Source organism: Neopsephotus bourkii, unplaced genomic scaffold (assembly GCF_033783945.1).
Source record: "Neopsephotus bourkii isolate Nb327-2 ecotype Australia unplaced genomic scaffold, CSIRO-AGI_Nbou_v1 NB_1350, whole genome shotgun sequence".
NCBI classification, from domain to species: Eukaryota; Metazoa; Chordata; class Aves; order Psittaciformes; family Psittacidae; genus Neopsephotus; species Neopsephotus bourkii.
In genome coordinates, this window is record NW_026901829.1 from 1,867,909 (window position 1) to 1,889,417 (window position 21,509).

Below are 21,509 nucleotides of genomic sequence, written 5' to 3' on the forward strand. Positions count from 1 at the left end.
TCCAAAACCCTTTCCGGCTTTAAGGGTAGTTGAGCAATGGCTGCCTAGGGACTTGTAGAATTATTGCTCTTAGGAGTTCATGAGAGGGCTGGATTGCTGAAAACTGGAGGAACAGGATCCCAATATTTCATTGCATTTCCACAGTCACTTCTGTGTATCATCACCAATACAAATTTTGGTTTCTGCTGCTTGCAAGCATCTGTCTTTTCATTTTCTCCAACTCCCACCTATCCCTCCCCCAAATTTGGGTGTTTTACTGTATCATCCTCTTGAGCCATTTCGTATTGAGACATTCAGATCAAAACATTTGATGATTGTAGACCCAAATGATCCTGTTTTATATGACTGTTTATGTTACAGCAAATTTTAACATTTTTTTGTTCTGGGTTTTTTTTTCTAGAGGAGGAAAGCTCACCATTTATCTCTGGTTTTGTATGGCAACCATCATAGCAGGGTTATTTTCTGTCACTAGAACCCCAAAGGATGCTACAGGGGAAATAGTACACACAATAATAATAATAATAATAATAATAATAATAATAATAATAATAATAGTTGCTCTTCCACAAATAATTCAGCTCTATCTGTGGCTGCAGTTAAGCATTAAAGCAAGACTGGGATGTTTGGCACATTGAGCTGGATGAAATATTACCTTTAATCTAAGGAAGATAGGGAAGGACCTCAATGTGGAAGATACAGTGTGTTTCAGTTGAAGTGGCCGTGCTGGTTATCTAAGGCTACACAAAGGCACGCATCTGATATTTTATAAGTATTCACCAGAAATCATCAAGTCACCATAAAGGTCTCATAGTTTGGAAGAATACACTTTGCCACATTTTAAGTTTTGTGTCTTTGAACTAGTGTAGGCTGTTTTGAAAGGAATTGACCAAAGACACATAATGCAACCAGACCTCGTGTGTCAGCTAACCTACATTAGCTGCCCAGTGAGACAGGACCAGCATTCTGTAAGACTGCATGAGATCAGCTCCCAACCCTGAAACAGGCTGGAGTCAAAAGGAGCAGAAATGAAGTTTATATCATGTGTCCTGTTTTACTACTCTGTCTTTGAGCAAGCCATGATCATCCTGCACTTGACTTTCCAGAGGCATTACTGTGCCTAATGAGGAAGAAGGGCTGAGTCCATTCTCTGTATGGGAGGAGCACATGCTGCTCCAGCACTGACATCCAGATTTATAGCCCACACATCATCATGCAACACAGCAGAAAATGCAGCCAAAGTTTCCTGTGGGCAAGTTGGCAGCCCTCAGGAACCCCCTCCAGGACCTCCTTGCTCTCTGCCTGCAGCCAGCCCATGGCCCACTGGCAGCTCCCCACTCCTTGGACTGGGGCCATGACCCTCCCAGTGTCCTGGGCACTGGCTGTCCTGGGCTTGCAGCTCCTGTGGGAGAGCTCTACCCCAGCAGGCACAGGGATTGTCCCTTCAAGGAAGCAGTGCCTAGCTGGGAGGTGTGTGCTGAGTTCTGGGAAAACCTCCATGTTCAAAAAACCAGTATCCTCAAGCTGAGGCAATTCAGAAGTTAAGGGACATTTCTGAGAGTTGAGTTGTGGCAGATTAGACAGCACAGAGACTCAGACAGTGCATGCTCCAGTGTTGTGTCCATCCTGTTACAACCACATTGTGCCATCCCTGGGAGGCTGTGGGCAAATGCAGCAGCTCAGGTCTATCCCTGACTGCTTGCCACCACACTGCCCTCCCTGCTGTAAGGAGAAGAACCTCCAGGCACCACCTTCATCTCCAGGACAGGATAAAGTTAGTATAAGCCTTCATCTCGTTCAACTTCTGCCAGAGGTAGTGGTAGAAGATGTAAAGAAGATGAGAGAAATGTCAGCCCCCATACCTCAATGTATGTAGGTATTATACGGAGGTCATGGAGGGTCTGGACCAGTGACCTACACAGAGATTTTCATGGGGGATCATCTGGCACTTAGTGATGGCTGTTTCTCTTCGCTTGAACTGCTTCTGCCCAAGTTATGCCATTTTGTAAGTACAATGGTCAGGATTTGGTGGACTGTTTGGTTTTGAGACTGATGTGTAGAAAATGTGGGGAAGGTGCTTTTGGTAGTTAAGTCCTTTTTAACACATTTCATCCTGGACATACGAATTCTGTTTTCTTTGTTTTCCAGAGTCCCCTAGAGGTATAAGCCCTTCTATGATGCTTCCTCCTCCACTTAAGAGTTTTCCCCACCACTGAAGTACTTACCAGCTGTCATGCAAGTATGTTGTTTTCATTCGTTGCAGTCAGTAAGGCAATAAGCAGAAACTGGGATTTAAATTAGCCTGTGGGATGTTAATGACATTTTTCCCTGCTCTATTATAGACCATGCTGTCTCAAGCCATCTTGCATCTCTGCAAAGTTATCGCAGACAAGGCAAGCTTTGATCTTTCCAAAACTGCAGAAGTGTATGTTTGCCATAAAGTGATGTCTCTCCTATTATCGCTGAGCCTGGAACACAATAACATCTTATAGAAGGCTTTGGAGTTTAGACTGCAGCCCATTTGTTTATTTTGCTGGAGCACTGTCCCATAAGGAAAATCCTAGGCTGGGTTTAAAGAGCCAGACAATGGAGCAGCCGTCACATTTAGATGTTGCTTTTGAAACAATACCCTAATGCTACATCACTTTGCTCTGCTGGGTTCTGCTTCTACTTGTCAATGGCAGAAATCACAAGATCAGAATTAGTAAAGAGCTTTAGTGATGTTTAGTGCAAAGCATGTCGAAAATGAAAACACTGACTCGACTCTGCTGAAAAAACAGCTCTCTGGTTCCTAGGTCTCTTCTTGACCAATGGATAGAGGCATTACCTCACACTCTGTGGAGCCAGGCAATGGACTGTGTCTCAGACTTTTGCAAGGAAAAAGTAATGTTACACTTTGAGTAAATATTAATGGTGCCAAGTATATGTCAAAAATTTAGACCACTGATTAACACTGAACAGGGCTTGAGACTCCCAGGGTTTATAAAAGACAAAGAGACATGTCTAGTCTTACTGTCTGTGAAAATAACCTTAAAACATTTTCAGAGCCTGCAGATAGCTCAAAATAACAACTTAATGAATGGCTTTGCTGTGTTTATACCTGATGGATTTTCAATGATAAAATGAAAAAAAGAACAACAATTTTTAAATGTTGAAAAAATAATTTTTGAAAATTTTTTTTAGTGAAAAATTTTTTTAGTGAAAAATTTCCATACTGCTTTTTTTGCCGCATTTGTCAATCTTTTTCCCTCTGCCTCCTGCTCCTGTTTTTACATATATAAAAAATGGCAAATATAAACAGATAAAAGCAGCTGCATATTGCAAAGAGGTTTTGGATCAATAACCTTTTAATTTATTAAAAAAATATGGAAACCGTGATTCAAATTGGTACACAAAAACCCCCAAAACATTGAAAAAAACCCGCTTGTAATTTATGCTCATTAGTTTTCTTAGAGCAATTTAGATAACAGTTTTGTTGATGCTTTCCCTGTAATATCATGCACTTCTTGTGGATTGCTTAGTGTCTTAGACATGTTAAAGGTCTTGGCTCTTAAGCATCTCTGTAAAACTTTCCAAATCTCACTTGTTCTCTTAAAATCAGTAACTTCTACAATGTAATTATGTGTGAGGATTTTAAAAAGTGAAGTTGTGTGTGCATACATCTGTATATATCTGTTCAAGATAGATACTAAGATACTAGAGCAAAGGGGATTCTGCATTATTTATTAATTGCAGTAATTAATCTATTGACAGTGTTAGTACTTTTCAGTATTTGTGAACTACTTGAGATCTCTGTAACATCAGATCGTTGCACAACCTGGGAATCTCGCCATGAAAATTAGGGCTAGCTTGACATGCAGTACATGTGGTTCTGCTAGTAACTACAGGAACAGCACATTTGGGAAGCTGGCATTTGATATGCCTACAAGCATGGCAGGTCAAGCAGGGTTATAGGAAGTACTGGGAGCAGCTCTTTCAGCCGAACTTGCTTTTTAGAGGACCAAGCAGCAGTAACAAACCAAACTACAAGTATAAACCAGAACAGCCAAGATCACATGACCCTAATTGCTTAAACCATTCTTAACTGATTGCTGCTTTTGGTTTAAACCCTGTTTGTTATGAGTGTATGAAGTTTCTGAGCTCTTGCTCTGAATATGGAAGCACATCACTGCTTATGTGCAGCTGCTGAGATCCATTTAAAGCTTCCTTTGTGCACAGAGATATTCTATTGGACAAACTGTGAAATATCAGGTGATGACAGAACTGAAAAAACACACATGCTCAAGGAATAGTCAGAGGCTGTAGGTCCAACTGGAGGGCTTGAATGACTAACTTCTGAATGATTAACTGTGTGGCCTTTGAAGAGCCTGTACTGCAGGAGCCTCCTATCTTCAAGATTTTTGTGAGAGACTGAGTGTAAGTCTGTGTGCCCTTTCTATGGACTAATTCAAAGCCTGTAAACCTTACCTTGGAGGTAGAGATGTAAGAGGCTTAATCTATTCATTTTAGCAAAGAGCAGGTGAAGAGGTGGATTGCTCAGAGCCCACAAGACTTTAGTGTGATAGAAGGTTTCTGGGAACAAAGAACCCTTTCATGCAGTAGAGAGAGGCATAACAAACCCTGTGTCTGGAAGCTGCAACTCAGTTTATACAGATGGGAACTGAGGTGCAAAATCATGGGCTTGAGGCAGGAATCACTGGCAGAAATTCTATGCCTGGTGTTGCACTGTGGATCAGACTAGGTCATCACAACCAGCACTCTTGGCTTTGAAATCTGTGTGCCTGTGATTAACGTGATTCCCACATTATATGCACACATCAGCATTACATTTAGTCACTGAAATAAAGAGAGAATGCATCCAATTAGCTCCGGGCTTTCTGCCTAAAAAGGGAAAATGAAGTGAGATTTTGTTTAAGGACAGCCCTGATAACTCTGAAGAGCAGCACTGAGTTATTAGCATTTGAGCAGAGTGGACAGGATTTCAAGGTCCAGCACAAAAGACCCTGCAGAAAGAACTCTGTTCAGTGAGCTGCACAGAAGGAAGGCCTGTACCTACCCTACTGGGGCTTAGTTATAGTCCTAGAAAGCATACAGCATGCTTAGACAAGCAAATTGGAGATAGTCAGAGCTGTACTTCTTTAGAAGCAGCTGGTATTAGAACCCCTTATTTTGGTAGGATGTTTCATAAACAGAAAGGAGAATATCCTCTTCTCTGAGAATGGTCTTGTTAAAGGGGTGGTATGGATGACGGTGATGGGAGGGAACAGCATCTCTTCAGAGCAAGCCTGGTTTAAATGTTCTGGCTCACTGGAAAACCCGTAAGTTTTTGTAAGAACTCAGAGTCACTTTCAAGTGTTCCTGACTTACAGGAAAAATTGAATCAAAATGCAATTTTAAAAGCTAAAAAAAATATTATTTTCAAATGCAAAATGACTTGTTTTTGAAAAGGTAAGCAAGATACCCATTTTTTTAAGACTGCACTCTCAAGATCTCATTAAAGTACTAAATGACTTCCAAAATGAAATGTTTTGGTGATTCAGATAGAAAATGTTGTAGTAACAATTATAGTGTATGAATACTGTTTGGTCCTTTGACACCTTATTCAGATTGTAAATACTTTGAAGCTTTTCATGCAAAAAGAATATCACTTCCCATACAGTCTTAATTCCTGCTGTCATGGGGTGCTAAGGCATCTGTAGTTGTCACTAATGTGTATAGGCGAGTCCTTCCAATACAGTTGCTTTTTCTTGCTTTTCCATTCTTACCAGCAGTGTGCCCAGTTATCCCAGCCCAACACTTGTATTTGTTGAATGTTTCCTGTCATCTGCCTACAAGGTCCTCATTTTAAGCAGAGTGCTAAGGCATGGATAATTGCACTGATTCATTTAGGAGTTCAGGTGTTGTTCACTTCTCTTTCTCTTCCCTCTTGCATCCAAACGAAGTGACAAAATAGGCTCCCTCTGACTGTCATTTTAAAAGATCTCAGTTTTCTTTGTCAAGTTGTGTAACTTGGTCTTGGCTTTTCTCATTCTGTTTTCCAGCTGCCTTGAGGAGGAAGTATCATGTGGAGTCATGCTTTTGATCTCCCCTAGGATGGTGGGTCTGCACTATGCAAATCTGAAATAACTGGTTTGAAGAGCCCTTTCGTTTTCGTCTTGTTGCTATTGGCAGGGAAAAAAGTGTTCAAAAGCAAGAAAATTTGTTCCCGTTTGATTTGAAAACTGAATGGCTCCCGAGGTTATTTTTGCTTTTCTAAAAGTCTTTTACGTGGGACTGGTTTTTGAGGGCTTGTGATCATGCATGTAGTTTGCTTGCTGTCTAAGCCACAGGAGTTTACCTCAGTTACAAAAGAGTCTTTCAGCACCTGACCCTATATTCAGGGCAAGATCTGCAGCCTTTAATTGTTTAATTAGCTGCTGCTAGCTTAAAAATATCGATCAGTGCTCTTTTAGGTAAATAGGTTATTTCAGGAAGCATCCCTACCGAATATTTTCATTCTAGATTAACTTCCTTTTTCTTTGCTTCTTTACCATGATCTTTGAGGGTGATCAGCCTATCTGCAAATACTTGCAAGTAGCCCTCATCTCATCAACTAATGACATAAAAAGCCTCTACCTGAACCCACTTACACTGAGGCTGTTTGTGTCTCGCGTGCTTTCTGCAGGGGAGGAGTGTAGTGGTGGTAAAAGGAGAAAAGGCCTCGTATCTTTTAATTGCTCCTTAGTTTGGCGGTGAGTGGTCAGTCCTGTCATCTGAAGCCTTGCGTATTCTCTTTTTCTCTGCAAAACTGTGGAGTCAGATAAAATCCTAACATGGCTATCAAGGTACTTTGCATACCAAAACAAACAGCACACAGAATGATGGCTGCTTGTCTTGACTTCCTATGTCAGGAAAAGAAAGATTACAGGTAAAAGTGAAGGCAGCACTTCTGAAGCTGATGGAAAGGTACCCTTTTAAACATCAGATGACTGGGGATGGTAGCACTGAGAGAATTTGATTTTTTGGTTTGTGTGTTTGCAGATTTTGATATGATGAGAAGAAAATTATGCTACTGAGAAGTTTTTTTCTCTGAGTGACATCCCGCCACTCCTGCTACAAGAAGATGAGTTAGTACCTGTTTGTTGCCTTCATCAGGCTGTTAGCTGATCTCTCTAGTTGACTTCTGTTAGAATTTTCAGGATTTTTAATACCAGAACACTAGCAGCTAAAAAAATAAGAATGAATTGCCTCTACCGTTATCTTTTCTGTGAGGGGTAAACAAGAGTGAACATAAAGTACCCCAATATCACTTTCACTAAGCCATGTTTTAGACTGTAGCCTGTTTTTAAAGTAAGCATTGCACTTGGCTCAAACGATGAAATACTGGCATTAAATGCTACTCAGGCAGAGCCAGTGTTAATATTTTCAGTGGCTTAGGAAAAAAAAAAGAAAAGGAAAGAATGTAAACTAATTCTACTTCTGTTATGACGAAGTTCCTTCATATAACATCGGAGCAAAATCAAAGCTCTTTGAGGACTTAGGCAAACTATAATTTTCGTGCTGTTTATTTGGGGTGTGGAGGGAATGATTTTTAACATGCTTATTGAGAGTCAACTTCCTTTCCTCATCCCTGTTTGAAAGTTTCCAAAATAGGAGCATAAAGAAATCAGGTTGACTGCCATGGTCAATAGCAGACAACGCCAATGAATATATGTACTGTTGGTTAGTGAAATTAATCTGCCAAACCTGAGACAAATGGAGACAAAGGCCACAGCTTTTCAACTCCCTATGTATCACTGGGTTAAACTTTGCCTGACATGACTCAGAAAGTGATTGGTCTGAAAAAATTACTATACAAGAAAACAAAACCCCTCCTTGTCTAGCACCAATCTCTTGTCCTCTCCAGCATCTGGCACTGGCTGGCTAGTCAGTGTACAGGGCAGTTAACTGTGTGCTATTATTTCGCCATAGAACAGACATAATTTCTGCAGCAGATGAGCCCTTACAGACATCAATGCTTTAATTCTGGTAAACCCCACTGACGTGGTGATACTGGCGTGTTAGTCCTATCGATTTTACAAATGAAGAAAAAGAGCAGTTGCTAGTGTGGCACCTTCACTTCAGCGTTACTTTGGTCTGCCTTGAATCCTACCCATGTCTGTATAGTGAACTGACATACTTTAATTCCAGCAGGCTCATTTGGCACATGCCTGCTCTGCAGCCTGAGCTGAGCTAACTCCTCTGTTCTGTGTTGCTAAAGCGTTAGTTCACAGTGTGGTTGCCTTGTATTCTAGCTTCTAACCAGAGCTAGTGGCTCTCAAACATTAGGGACATTGTGCTTTATCTGAAGAAGGCTCCTCTTATAAAAATCTGCAACTGAAGACTTTTGACTGGGAAGCAAGCACCAGGCTGTCTGAGAACTAGACTATCCAATGAACTTTGTTTTAGCAGAGTATTGGAATAAAACAAATCATTCCATCACCACAGCTTATTGTTTAGAGTCCCTCTTTATCTTGCAGTGACTGAGCTTGATAACTGCATTCCAAATACTCCATGAAAAAATATTGGGCCCTGTTGGTGATAAGCAAATTGTTGAGCTAAAGCAATGTTAGGGCAGCTCAATGCTTTGCATTCTATGGAAGTTAAAAAATACTTCTTGCAGTTATCTTTTTTCACTTTGGATGACTTTGGAGGACAGTGTCTTCCTGGAGTATGGATAAGAATATCAAGTTTGGGAAGTTAAAATGGTAATAGTTGCTGCCATTGGTAGGAGAAAAAGAAAGCCTGAAAGAATGTGAAGTAGAACCAATGGGATGTATAGAGACTGCGTGCTTCTTGTCAAAGTACACTGGCTGAACAATTCTGTATCATAACCCAAGTATTTTTTTTGGTACCAGCTTAGCTGTAATTCAGCCAGGTCAATCACTAAAGAATGGTTGGACTTAAAGATAAGGACTTTATCCTATACAGTTTCCCAGTACTGGGAAAAATCTGGTGCTGCTGCAGCTAAGGAAATGATATAATAAACAGACATGTTAAACAGAGATGGAAACCAAAAGACAGCTGTGCACTTGGGGTGAATAACTGAGGCATTAAGAAGATATTTCTATTAGAAGAAACATACTGGTAGTTTTCACTATTCCTTTCCCATTTAAACAGGACCTCTGTAAGTAAAGAAGTTGTACTAAAAAAGGCCTTTATCTATGTTCCTGACTCCTTCAACAGGAATCTAACTAGGTGCAAAGACTCATCAACAGGAATCTAACTAGGTGCAAAGACTCATTAAACCTGGCTCTGCAGAGAGGCAAAAGCAGTAAAAATGTGAGGAAATAATTTCAGTTTAGTTTTTAAACAGTTGCCTTTCATATTCACTGTAGTCTACTCAGTATCCCATTTAACTGCTGTCTTAGTTCAACAGCCAATTGCATATTCACCACATTCTTGTTTCTTAGACTCTGGGCATTTTTGCTGCCAATCTCCACCCAGAGATGGATGCCAGAATCTATCTTCTTGGCTTTGCTACAGACTTATGTCGGCTTTGACAAGTTTCACTTGGCTAGACTGTGGTGCCCTTGCCCATGGTAAACAGTGCCTTGCTACACAAATGGGACTGCTGTCATAAGCAGTGCTGCTCAGCAGAGGAGATATGAGGTAGATGCAGTAAAAGCTGTTTTCGTGATATAGAAGTCTTTTGTGTGATTAGAATCTTCCCCATATGGATGATGAAAACCTGTTTCTTCCTCCCTTTGCTGAGCATGTTGAACCCTAAAGATGAAAACCTGTCCATACATGCTAAACACATCTGAGTATTTATAGGCATTTCTGTGGTACTCTAAGTCAACAGTGTTGTGAAAGAACCTGTCAGGAGGTAGAGAAACTATCTCTGGGAAGGTAGAGGTATTTTTTTAAAAGCCAGAGGGAACAACAGACAAAATTTTGCCAGAAAACAATTTTTTAAAACATTTGGTCTAATCTGATAGTTCCTAGACATATTTGTTGAAATCTGTCTTCTGTGTATTAGAAATAACTGCACTGTGTTTAGCTGAATATTTATAGAGAAAGCAAGCTGTGCTCCTAGAGCATGTCTCTGCTTTTCTTTTTTAAAGCTTGGTATTGATATCATCTAACCATAGGATAATTTTGGTTGCAGAACTGTGGCTGACCAAAGTCTTGAATGCCTGCCACAAGAAAGATGACTTCTCTACTGGTTGAAAATGATCAAAACAACTTTTCCACTGGATATGCTGGGAAGCATCTTACTGAATAAAGTAACTTTTCTAAAGAGGGGAGAGCTTTGTGGCATAGTTCTGCTGACTACCCTGAACTTCTGCCTCAGAAGTATTCTGACCCTTGGCTCTTGCCTTTGCTATTATAAAATCTGATTTTTAATGGATGATTGAATGTTGATGAGTTTCTTCTGAGTGATCCTACTCAGAGATAAGAATGCAACAGGATTTTCTACATAGCAGCAAATTGCAAAGAGTACGTCACTGAAGTATTTTTCATACAAGCAAAGGAATCAATCATTATACTCTGTACTGTTTGGAAGGCCTGTGTAAAATGGTGTAAAAAGCCGAGACTATAAAGCTCCTATTTGAGAGTATCAAAAATGTGGGATCATCAAGGTATTTTTGACAAGGTCTACCACTTCAGTAGCAAAAACAGCACAATTCAAGGTAAAGGGTCATTGCCAGTTTCATCTGTGTTCTATAATCAGAAATTATCTAAAATTGGGATTTTACCATCTTACCCATCTAACCACTGAGGTTTAGTTATAAAGGAACACTGGTATGCACCATCCCATATCTGACCTAGCAGAACAAAGCCAGAACTGGTGAGGTTTTGTGACACCAAACTAAATGTAGCTCTCATAGCAGAGATGATAAACTGAAACCTTTAATCTGAGTCCCAGACTGTGGTGGTTTGGATGAATATGGACCAGAGGGAAGGCTACCCACAGATGGTGGAATGCAGCCATCCAGGTCAGAGTCTGGTCTCAACAGGAGAGGTGATTTCTTGTAGTTTCTGTAAAGAGAACTGGAGTATCTCTCATGACCAGAAGGCTGGCTTTCTGCTCAGAGGAGCCCTAAGTGTTGACATAATGATACCAAGCTGCAACCGTTACATCTGCAGAACAAGCTCTCTCCTTTGCTAGACACAGCAGAGCACTGTAGCTAGCTGGTTTTGGAAGCAATAGCCTCATCTGTAATTAGTGGCCAAGTGGCTACACATACAAAATATTCTTGCAATATTCTCTCCTTGAATTAATTATTATTAATTAAACATGGATAAGTGACCTTCAGGTGTCATTTGGATTTATTCATCTCATGACCACCTGTGACCTCAGAAAGATGCTTGGCACATCTCACCTGGCCCCTTGATGACATCACTGTTTCTCAAGTTGTCCTGTGTTTTTCATCTCCATGTCCCAGATGAGTTTGTTTGGCCTCCATTAGTTTTCCATTAAAAACTGGTGTTTCTCTTCAGGGTTTAGACAACCTTTCCCAGCCCACCATGCTTCTCTCTGCCAATCTTTAGCTACTTGGAACATTCTTTTCCCCCCAGTACAGTTGTTTTAAAGCCGAAATGTGAAAATGCCTCTGTGAAGAAGGAATATATAAGAAAAAAACCAGTGTTGGTTGGGTCACATAAGCTGTCATTTAGTTCAGGGTCTCCTAGCCAACTGATCCATCTACTGTACTTGAGGATGTGAACAAATAGATGAGAGAGAAGAAGCCTTTATTTTCATATTTGCTCAGATAGCTTGCCAGGAAGTGTTCATAAGATTTATGGGCTCTAATCAGATCTTGTTAGTAGCTTATATTTAAGGCTGGATTAAAGAAAGTGGTGTCTGTATCACAGGATTTAACGAAATCAAATGCATAGTCTGGCTCTGTAAAAGTGATGAAACTTGCATTTATGGTGTTTATACATAATAGAGTTTTTGACTGGCCTTTATCCAAGACACCTTGAAAAGCTTTATCATAGAATCATAGAATAGTTTGAGTCAGCTTCTCTCTAGCATTTTCTAATTAAATCTGTGCAACTGTTCACACTGGATTTAAAACTCAGCAAAAGAAATCTGAAAGGTTGCAGGGGGCTGTGTCTTGGTTATCTGTTTTTCTCATCTCATGGCTTATGCTGAATTTCATTCTGCTTAAATAAAGCAATATGATTCTTACTACTGAGAGCACGGGACTGCAAGTAGCATGCTAGTCCACAGCTCTGCTGTTGTTTTGTGCAGTACCAGCTGGTTTTTATTGAGGAAAATGTACTATGTAGTTAAATAATTTTGGTCTCTACAGGCCTATTGTTCTGTTTTGGATGGGGTGAATAAGGGAGCGCTAAGTCCTTTGAAGAGTCAGGAAATGACAGTAACTGGTAGAGTATGTACTCCACAGCTGATGAAGAACCAGATGATACTTTTTTCTTTTTTTGACACTGAAAGCACACATTGGCCTGTGATGGGTTTACTTAGGGGAAAAAAAATGCAAAACAAACTCAGAACAGAACAACTTTCTTCTGTTTTCCTTTATTCCTTCCTCTAGTTTCAAAATTATTAGAACATAATATTGCTCTTCCAGAGATTCACCAGCTGCTCAGAACTGTCCCGCTATATAGCTGCCTATTTTGCTCACGTTGTTTGCGTTATCTGTGTTTATCAGTTTCCTCTGTAAAATGTCTTGATCTCTTATAAAGACTTTGTAAATTGCTTTGAGATCTGAGAGTAAAAAATGAAATTCAGACTGTAAGTAATAACTGGTGACGGGGCTACTTCAGTTGTAATGCTAATGTTGATAGGTGTCAAATAAGGCATGTGTTTTCTTTCTCTGAGCTCTGCACTGGGGCCCCTCAGTTTTCACTCTGTTAGGGGATGAATTTGACACTGAAGAAAGCTCTTTTACGTGTGCTAGTGGAGAGCTGGATTGGTGTATTCAATGAAACTTGTTGCTGCGTTGCTATTTACATTTAGGTAGAGCATGCAGGTTGCAAAATGTATCAAGCATACTTCATGACATCTTTTGAGAGCAGCCATAAATTGAATGGACTTTGGGCTGCATCTTCCTAAATGGGGAGTCTTTCTGTGAGTCAGTGGCAGAGAATCAGCCTGGGAGGTGGCAGAGGTACAAAATGTCTTCTTCTCTGCCAAGCGTTTTTTGGGAGCATCGAACAGCTGTCTTGAATATCTTACAACAACAAAGTGTATGAGATCAGAGAGCAGCTCTAGATTTTATCACCCAGTTTTCTAGTGGGATTGTGCCGAAGCAGAAGGTTTGGCTTCCTTGAAAGGAGCTTGCTTGTGGAATGGGGACACTTTGAAATCAATGTGGCTGAATGGGGAAGGGTGGGGAGGACTGAGTGCCGAATTCATTCTGTTTCACACTTCACATGATGAAATTTCCCTTGCTAAGGCAAACCAATCAAAAAATGAATGGAAAGAACTGAAGTTTTTGTGGCAGAGTTGTGCTTCACATGCTGTTCCGCATTATGAAATGAATCCAAGTGTATCCAGCAGAGTTTAATTAGCTTTTTATTAGGAGGAAAAAATTAACTCTACAGTATAGAAGACTATTCAAAAAAAATGAAGTATCTTAGCTATTTTTAGTCCCAAATGCACCAAAGAATCAGATTACAATACATTCCAGTGGCTTGAAATGTTTCAATTGGAATGAAAACGTGAAGCTAACTTTAAGTCACGCAAGAAAATATAGCTTTAGGTTTCATTGGCTTTATATGCACTTAAATAAATTGAAAAAATTCTGTTTTGAAATCATGAAGAAATTCCAGCACCAGGATGAGACCTTCACTGTGAATTTTGTCTTTGGGTGAAATACTTAGAGCTGAATTGTTAACCTCTTCGGAAATGATGGTTTCAGGCTTGATACCAGCGGTACATCTGTCCAAGTCAGAAATTATAGGAATACAGCAGGGAGCTTGGACTTGGAAGCCTTCATCATCTTGTTCGCTGTACTTAAAAATTGGCCAAGTTGTTTGTGTGCCGTAGTTAATCTTCTAACCTACCCTTGCTCATTTTAATTTCCTCAGACAAATTCTCTCTGGTATAATGTTTTCTTAATATGAAGTAAAAGGAGGTTGGTTGGGTTGGGTTTTTTTTCATCAGAATCTGTCTTTCCCAACCCTGTTTTGGAGTTTCACCTAGTAAACTTCTGAACTCAATGGAAATCTTAAAGATAATTATTTTCCTACAAGTTTTGTGCAGCTGAGAAGAATGTCCAAAGTAATGCTTTTATGAAGAAAAAACAAAGCAAGCAGTCTCTGTGTCATCAGCAACACTCTCTCATGCAGGGGTGTGCACAGAGGACCTTTCATAGAGTAGAAATCAGCTTTACCAGAGTGAGAGGAAGCAGGGGAAAAGAATCTTACAAAGTCATTATGCCATGTAATTATTTATTTTTACAATTTTTTTGGCAAAGTGAATCAAACAATTTTGAAAAGATACTAATACATTCCTCTGCTCCCAAGAAAAGGTAGGCTGTAGTATTTGCCTACTCTTTTTCTTCAGGGTTACATATTTCTGTCACGCAACTGAGGCTAAATTTTGTTCAAACGTGGCTTTTTTCTAGATGTATGGAAAGAATAAGAAATAAATCAAATTACAAACATCTGAAGTGATCTTTAAAGCTGTAAATTGGACACAACTTCTTTCAGCTCCCAAGGAGACATGGCAAATAATTTGATGTCCAGGTTCTAGAGAACAAAAATATATAAACCAGTGCAAGCATGTCTGCTCTCACATTCAATTATCCCTGCAGCTGAAGTATATCATATGATACAAAATCTGTCCTTTTGACATCTACTACTCCTGTGTATTGTTTATTAAGAAGTAACAGATTCTGAGAACCATCTTAACTTTTTCTTAATGAAGCCTAGGGGAAGACTGGGGGAAAATATTGCTTGAGAAGCTAAGCATTTGGCCTAATATTCAGAATTCATCAATATCATAATTTTTAAGGATTGTTGTCCAGAATGAATCATAAATTTATAAATTGCAGATCTGAATCCAAAAGCTTTTCTATTCTATGGAACAACCATATTGCCAAGGGGCATATTATAAATCCCTCTCCATTAGCAACATCATGGCTTTTAAAACACAGAATTTAGCCCTTCCCATCAAAGAAGTAAACAGATCTCTTGTGTCAGTATCAGAACACCCATTGCCTAAATAAATCACTTAGATATTCTCTCTTCACCCTCCATGTTCCAGTGTCGATATAAGCATCTAATATTTTTACATTAAAATGGTACATCAGAATTTAGGGGGAGATTTTAGACCATAAATATAGAAAAAGATCCGTAACTAAATGCCTATAGGTGAGGTATTAAAAAATCCTCATCTCCTTTTCAATCTAAAACATTAATACTTTAAATTCTGATACTCATCCTCACTGGGGAGTACATTAATGTTCAGTACAGGACAGGAAAGGACGTTACAGGGGAGTGCAGCAATGTTTAGTGGCTGCACACTTAGGAAGGCAAATTACACTGAGGGGCATGTGCCCAAAGCAAGACATTGCCTCTGCTGTGAAAAGCACACAGTCTGAAACAAGGATCCCCAGGGCCTCTGGCACAGCAGCTGACAAAAAGAGCTGTGCATGGTTCGCCTGCAGAGCATAACCTCCTCAGTATCATTGCCCGCGTGTCAACAAAAGCTGGGGGCCATTGGTATAAGTAGACAAACTGAACTGGGAAAAAGGGAAACTGAAAATTCCTGGCTCCTGGCCCAGGCTTCAAACCACACAGCCATCCTATGTATTTCTCTGTGTATCTGAGCTGGGATTCTGTTTGGGGTCATTTGTAAGACCTGTGTATTCACCCAAGGACCAGTTCTATATATAGCGTACTTGCTTATGTTGCCCTGCTGTGTCAGAAGCCTTCTCTTCAGGAGATCTGCCTTGTTGACTCTTTTTGTCATTGTTCTTTCCCATCTCTTGCTGGAAAAGGGCTTAGTTGTTTCCAGCTGGCACTCTACTGAATTTGCAATTCATTATATATCAAATAACTTTTAAAACAAATCTCATAGTTTGATCTTTCCAGTTACACACAGTCTCCAGCTTTGTACTCCTGTTTCGTTCTCATTGTAAACTAAAGTTGACCCAAGGAGAAGGGGATTTCTTAAAAGAAAACCTGTGTGTGTAGGGGAACAGGAAGGAAATGTCCCAAAAATAGTTAACTGGGAGATACATCTGAGCCTAAACCAATTGGATTTAAGATGTTGCTTCATTTCCAGAACTTCGAGCTCTTGCAAATCCCATGAGCTATTGTTCATGCAAGTGTACATCTGTAGGGTTTCTGGTGACCTCACAGTGATGGCCCACTGGTCACTGCAGCATCTCCTGCCATACAGAACACACAGGTCTGAGCAAATAAAGAATATAAGGATAATTCTGGCTTGCGGCAGATTCCATCCTGTGGTTTACTGTGGTCCTTTAGTTTTCAGACTCTCCTTTTCATCATCCAAAACTAAGTCTGTGGGGATGAATGAAGGCAAGTCCAGGAAGGTGTGAGCAACACTGGGGCAGCTCTGGTTTTCAGGCTGAGGATGACACAGTATTTGGCAAAATAGCATGGTATTCACATATATGTTGTCTGGCACTGACATTACCAGGAGCTTTCAGTGTGCAGCTGCAGTGAGGATGGCTTTACATGCTGAGCTTCAAGAGAGGGAAGAATTTGTTGACCTGCTTCTCTGTGAGGGCTGCAGTACTACTTGCTTTTCTGGCACCACTGTATGGCTGTTTCTCTCTAACTCCCTAAATCTGCCTTGTTGAGCAGAAAAATTGGAGTGAAGCTGCAGCACAACAGTGGGTAGTTACAGTATTTGGCAGTGAAGGGAAAATCAAGCTCACCGGTGGTGTAGGACTAGAGCGCCTTGTTTGCCTTCCCTGATTAGCCTGTACCTGTACAGTGCATGAACACACATGCACATCTGGGATCTAAGCTTCACTCAAGGGTGTATCTGGGTACTTGGGTTGGAAGAACCAGGCACAGAGGGATCTCAGCAGTCTCATGGGACATTTCAAACAGAGGAATAAAAGAATTGGCAAGTTTCTCTGGTGAGGAGCATCGGTTTACACAGGTGAGAAGTCACAGGTGAACAGCCTGCTGCAAAGGTCTGCAGAGCAAAGCATCAACACAGCAAGTTGTATGTCCAGGGACAGATGGGAAAGCTGATGAATGGCTAAAGCTGTTGTGAGGTTCAAACCCTGTTAGTAACAAGCTGTTACCATGCAGGAAGGTTCCTGGTGAAGATGCCAAATCCTGATCTGTTATTCTGAACTAGAAAGATCAATGTTTGCTCATCCTGGCTCAGCTTCAGCAAAACCATTATAGTAACGGTTCCTGTGTGGTCTGAGATGAAAAAATATCAGCCCAAAATGGTTTTCTGTTCGGGTTCAGTTCAGCACCCTCTCCAAAATGGACTTAATCTCTGGGAGAACTGCCCATTCTCAGAGTGTACCAGTGTGCCTGGATGGTAAAAGGAAGGGTTTTAATGACTCAGTTGGTTTTGACCTCAATTTTGCCTGTTTGGTTGCACCTGGCATTGTGTACCTTACTGTGTTGCTGCTCCCTAGTCACTCAGCAGCCTCACTGAAGTGAGCAGGCAGACACAGCTTGATTCATAGTAGGTAAAAATAGGTAAATCCTAGTAGGATTCCTCTTTACAAATTCACCACTGTGCTTGTGCCTTTGCAGCAGTAAAGAGGCCAGTGGCTGACTAGGTCATGGAAATGGGCTTCTTGCCCTCAAAAAGGAACTTGGAGATTAGGGTTGCAACACTTCAACATGTGCTGTGCTGGCAGTAGCCCCTGCTATAGCTAATCTTTGAACATGTGGGAGATATCAGGCTCCAGGATCATCAATCATACGTTCATTTATTTTAATGAAAGGAAGAAATGAAGGCTCCAGTTTCACTGGAAAAGGATGAAGAAAAGCTTGACCTAATGCCAGGCTTAGAATGATTAAAGGGAGGCTGTCCTTTTCTCCATCTCTGTATGTATGTATGCTGCCAACTCCTGGGGCCTAGTCACTGGAGCAAAACTGCTGTCTTCTGTGCTATTCTCTGTGAAACAAATGTAATGCTGAGACCAAGGTCAGGCTGGAATTAGTGGTTTTCTCCCCAAGGGATAACATCACTGTATTATGCCAGAACCAGCTTGCACTGGGTGATGTTCCTTACAATCCTGTCTGGCTCCTTGTGCTGTGACTGCGTCAGCTTATCCTCAGCAGCATCCTCCAAGGCACCTGCAGTGCTGGGATCCAGGTGGCAGCTTTCCCAGAGTTGCTTTGGTAAAGGTTTTGGTGGGCTATTTTGTTCTCCCTTATTCCCACCCTAAGCCATACGCTTTCTCACTTTATGTGTGCACAGACACATATGTACTTGTACAACAATCTGCTTTATCAGCCTCTACCTTTTATACAGTAGAGATTTACACTCATAGCTGCCATGGATACAGCCTAACTTCACTGGTGATGAATTAGACTACCCAATGGTCTCCTAAGATGTGTAGGTGTTTGAAAGGCAGCTGCTTTCTACTGAGCAAATTTGTTGCAGAAGGAGGCAAAATGACCAAATCATCAGTTTTATCTTATTTTGGGCCAAATCTCCCCAGCTTAAAACCCTAAAAATCATTGCAGACATGTAACAAATGAAAGAAACTGGATCACAATATTCAGGGCTGTTATAGATAGGGTTATGCAGGCTGTCTGATACTGATGCAATAGTCTACATAACAGTTACTTTCAGCTGTGTTTGGGTGGTAGAATGCTGTTGTATTTTATAACTAGGATTCCCATTTGAACTGCAGCTGAATTGGTTCCACTGCTGTCAGCAAACTGTTCCAAAAGAGACTTTATTTTCCTTCATAAATTGCATCCCGCAGTGACTCTTCCTTTTGCTGGTTAAGTTTGTAAAACCTTTACTGAGAAGTGTGACAAGTTGAAAGTTTTGCTGGATGGGTTTATTTTCTATGCAGTCATACCTGTACCCCAGGAGAAAGCAACAAGAAGAGAACAATAAAATAACTGATGTAACTGAGCACAGAATATGACTTACCTGATTTCAGCAATTATCATGTCTTAAATTTTAGCTTATTTTAATTCTTGCAAAGCAGTGTGAAATCACAGGCAGCCCACTTGAGAACTGAATTTCTGTCATCTTGTTATACTTCACTTGGTCTACTGTAAGCTAGCTTTTATTTAAAAAAAATATAAGAATTGCCACATTGGATTAGTTAAACTTTTTTGGTATTTTGCATCCATGTATTACCACTACTAATTGCTCCAGGAAAGCTGCTACAGTCTCAGTAGTCAATACTAAATAACTGACTATTGATTGAAGTTATGTCCTTCCACCTTTCCCTCCATTGGTGAGCAGTCAGTTATGCCCAGCACAATATACTTCATAGCAATTCCTGTCAATCACACCATCTGCCCCTGGGTGGGTTTTTTTCCCTTATGAAGTTGCCAGTTCCTTCCTGTGTGACTGTGAATTCCTAGCCTCAGTGAATGCCTCAGTGACTGCCTGGGTTCCTCTTCTTTCTGAGATGTGAACTGGACTTTATCTCTTCAGAATCCTACTTACCTTTTCAGTTTGATGTTAATCTGGGCCAAACTTTCCCCCACTTTAACATTACTCAAAATCATTGCACATACGTGACAGCAACAGGACTAGGTCCATGGTACTCAAAGCTGATACTACAGATTTACACAGCCTCTGAGGCAATCATCCAGTATTCAGTAACGGTGCAATATATTTGGACCATTTGCCAATTTTTATTAAGCGTCCTCATTCTGACCTTAATAGCCTCAGTCTCCCTCTGTACAGAAATTTTCTGCTCCTGGTGACATTCGTTACTTAACTCTGGAATGTCCTCTGTGGTGTTTTTGGAGGCGAATAGAGTATTGCAAGCAAGTGTGTGTCATTGATTCATATAATGCTTCTATAATGTTCAATGCATTATTTATCGTTCTGACATAAATCTTTGTTAAGTCTTAGGAAATGAGCAGGCAATGCAACACTTACTATCTTCTAGTTATCCATCACAGAAATTGTCATGCGTAAGAGAAGCCCATGTTTTCATTTGCAGCTCATCCATTCTGTTCTTTGGTCTCATCAGAATTTTAGTGTGCCTGTTATCCAGCTTCAGCAGCTTGCTACCCTTTTATATGTACATTTAGAGCTTGTAGTTTCTGACAGTGTACTATCTTTATTATTTGAAGAGACTAAGTACAGAGTAGACTTTTCAGCAGATTTCACTTTGCCTAAGGCCAAGGTTTCCTGCAGCAGACTCCCTTAACCATGCTGCATTTGATACATGTGGGGTCTATGCAGCTGTCCATGAAAAAAATAGGTTACTGGAGCATTTTGTCAAAAGTGAGGAGTGATGAGAGTGATTAGTACTAATCTGAAGTATTAGTACTAATACTAATTAGTACTAATTAGCACTAACATCTGGAGCCTTTCACCTGAAATCAGTAGTTCAAATCTGTGATAAACAAAACTTGGTTAGTCTTTAGTCTCTTTGGTTGTTTTGTTCTCCCTCCTGTTCTAGCAGGCAGTTGTATAGTAGCCAGCACTGACAGTTCACCTGCTGCATATTCTGCAGCAAGGCAGTATGTGTGACCTATGGACAACTGAACTCTAAAGCCTGTTTTGAAAGTAGCGTTGATATAGATTTACACAACTCCTGTACAGTTTTCATAATGACGAAAAAGCGTATGGAAAGCTGTCAAACTAGCTCTAAAGAAAACTTGAAAGGAATGCACCTACTGATCACTTAATTGGGTATGAATTCTTGTCCTCAAGTAAACACCAGAAAAACTCACCCTGAATTCATCTGGATTTAGCCACAGACACCTGGAAGATTCACATGAATAAACATGGAATCTCTTTGAGAAGTCTCCTACCTTACAAAGCAGCTGTTAGATGGATTTTTCTGCTAAAGTTTTTATTTCTGGTATTTATCTAATATTTTTAAATTGCTTGGGAGTGGAAAGTCAGGAAGAAGTAGATGGGGTTGCACCTTATCTAAGTTACAGTCTGGACCTGACTGCTGTTCTGTAGCTCTTATCAGTACCATCGATTTACCATGATTAACAAGGAAACACTACAGTGCAGTCTGTAACATTGCCCTGACCTCTGCCACAACCTCTCCCTGGGTATGAGCTCACATGTGTCTGTCTGTATGGTGCCTGCTTTGACTATTTGCAGTCTGAACTGCTCTTAGGCCGGAAGGGAGAGCCAAGGTGGATTACATCATTGGTTAGTAATTCAACCAAGAGGCAGTCCTACCAGCAGTCACTGTATTTCTCCTTTTGTCCCTCTTGAGAAGAAACCTTTCTATTAAAACAGATGATAATCACATATTATGGCTTTCCTGGAGGGCCCAGATAGTCTGTTAGCCTAAGTGAATCAGGGAATAAAATATCATTAAAGATGTAAAAATTAACCACAGCTCTATAGTCAGAAGGATGCTGTTCGATCAAATTGTTCTCCTATTTCCTGAAAGCAA

General features: G+C 40.4%; 1 long non-coding RNA gene across 1 annotated transcript in view; it reads left to right on the forward strand.

The window, feature by feature from the left end:
- The first annotated feature begins 11,262 nt into the window (after positions 1 to 11,262).
- The window catches only part of LOC133219409 (uncharacterized), a 28,961-nt gene continuing 18,714 nt past the window's right edge, over positions 11,263 to 21,509 (forward strand). Inside the window, exon 1 of the long non-coding RNA XR_009727433.1 lies at positions 11,263 to 11,412. This is a non-coding gene — a long non-coding RNA (uncharacterized LOC133219409). The remainder of the gene's footprint in view (positions 11,413 to 21,509) is intronic.